The following is a 2,691-nucleotide window of genomic DNA, read 5'->3' on the forward strand; positions in this document are numbered from 1 at the left end:
TACGGGTTATCAGATTCTTCACTAAATACCAGAATCTCCATTATTAGTAAAATATACAAACAATTGTTGAGTAAAAAATGCACTTAATACTCACTGATGTAAAATAGTCTTAATTTTTTTCAATGCTTGGAATGTTAAGTTTGAAAATTACTTTGATATACCTATATGTTAGCTTTTATATTTTAAATGGAAATCATATTACATGATACACAGGCCTATACACACACTATAGGCCAGTAGTGGCGAACCTATGGCATGTGTGCCATAAGGGGCATGCAGCCCATTCTGGCTAGGTGAGCCATCACCCAGCCCTGCTTGCTTGCTTGCCCCCCACCCCCTACTCGCCCACCTGCCCCCTTGCTTGCTCGCCTGCTTGCCTGCCATCCACTGCCCACTTGCTTGCACCCCCCTTGTTTGCCTGTCCCCCCTTTCACTCACTTGGCCGCTTGCCCACTACCCAACGCTCACTCGCTTCTCCCCCCCGCTTGCCACCCCTAGAGTGCCCAATGCCCCCTCCCCCCATTTTGGGCACTCCATCTCTAAAAAGTTTGCCATCACTGCTATAGGCTATCATTCGTGGTCAGATATGATTGTCACCCAAGGGCAGAGTCTTGACAGTGGGTCCATAAGTGACTGAGGAGACCTATTCTGGATCCATATGACCTGTCACAGTGAGGACATGGGTTTCCAAGTGGAAAGCAGTCACTACAGGAGTTTGCCAGATGCAATTTCCTCTCGTTACATTTCTCCCTGTCTCCCTCTATTCATGCGTCCTCAAAATTCATAGTATCTGCATTAGAGACTGACATTTTGAACAAAACATTAAGGCACTTCTAGGGACAAATGTTTCTTGTGCTTGATTAGCATTTACAGTGTGGTCCAAAATTTTAATAAGAACTAGGTATGATTGAGTTCAGTGAAAATTGCCTAATGTGTTAGACCAATTCAGATACCCTAAAACCAGAATAATGTAACTGTTTGAGAATTGGACACATGCAAACACCTCCCTCTCCATTGTAATTTTTGTCGTCTCCATCACATGCAGTGTGATGCCATATTTATTCTAGTTGGGTTTTAAAACCTGATTGGGGCTTTAGATATAGTTGATTTATAGGGTGGCAACCTGTGGTTGATGGCGTTACACTCCCCATGAGGACACAGGGGTCCTCCTGGATTCAGCACTGATGCTTGATGCCCAGGTGTCAGCGGTAGCCAGGACAGCCTTCACACAGTTAAAGCTTGTGCACCAGCTGCAACCATCTCGAGAAGCCTGACTTGGCCGCAGTGGTCCATGCCTTGATTACATCCAGATTGGATTGTTGCAATGCACTCTATGTGGGGCTGTCTCTCTACGTGGGGCTGTCTTTGAAGATCGCCCAGAAACTGCAATTGCTCCAAAGGTTGGCAGCCAGGTTTCTAACTGGAGCTCATTACAGGGAGCACACAACGCCCCTATCAAAGCAGCTCCACTGGCTGCCGATAAGTTTCTGGTCCCAATTCAAGGCCTACAAAGGTCTAAACAGTTTGGGCCCACCTATCTTCGTGATAAAATCTTCCCCTATGAAATGGCGTGAGCTCTAAGATCTGCCGGGAAGACCCTACTCTCGCTTCCACCACCGTTACAGGCACAACTAGTGGGGATGAGGGAGAGGGCCTTCTCGGAGGTGGGCCCCCGACTTTGGAACACTCTCGTCAGGGAGATTACGTAAACCCCCATTCTGTCCTCCTTTCACAGAAATTTGAAAACTTGGATGTTTTAACAAGCATGAAAGAATGACTTGTCCTTATTTATAAATGCTCATTCCCTAGGTTGCCAGATAGCACTATGTTTTGCACTTCTTCTACTTCCCCTACCCTATAGTACGCTGTTTGCACTATCCCTTGCCCAGCCCTTGTTAACTTGGAAATGCCCATTTTAGTATTCCTGGTCACTGCCTGATGGAGCTCCAATACAATTAATTTTATACTGTTATGTTTTAGCTGTTTTTATCTGGATTGTTGAATTTTATGATACTTTTATTTTAATGTGTTTTGTTTTGTGGATTGTTTTTGCTTGTATATTTTGTGCACATTCTGTCCCATATGTAAGCTACCCCGAGTCCCTTTGGGGAGATGGTGGTGGGGTAAAAGAATGAAATTATTATTATTATTATTATTATTATTATTATTATTATTCAAGTTAAACAGAACATACATAATAATATAAATAAAGCCTGCTTTATATTTTTTCAGGATAAATAGAACAATAATACACATATAACTTCTGGCTCTTATTCAAGTGCTTCCAAACTTTTCAGTTCAGTGATCAGTTTTGAAATGCTGAGTGTGTACTGTCATGTTATTACAAGATGACTCTATGGAAAGAGGCTTGCTCATTCCCATCATGGTTCACACAACAGGTGTTGTCAGGCTCAAAATAGCCTCATTTGGGCCTCAAGTGTCCTGGGGAGCTGCTAGATGATGTTTAGGAGCATTTGGAGCCCAATATTAGGTTTTCTAGTGAGATGTTGTAGGGTTGCACCCTTCCTAATGTCTTGTAGGGATGTAATTAAGTCCCTGTACTTCCCAGTTGTCTAGCTGTTCTAAGGTGACCTGACACTTAACAGGGATGGTTGAAACCCTATTCCTGTACTTCATGTAAAAACTCTCTCAGAATTAGTTTTGCAGAAGAAAAAAGACCATACAACAGTA

The sequence above is a fragment of the Anolis sagrei genome, chromosome 6 (genome assembly GCF_037176765.1).
Source record: "Anolis sagrei isolate rAnoSag1 chromosome 6, rAnoSag1.mat, whole genome shotgun sequence".
Lineage (NCBI taxonomy): Eukaryota > Metazoa > Chordata > Lepidosauria > Squamata > Dactyloidae > Anolis > Anolis sagrei.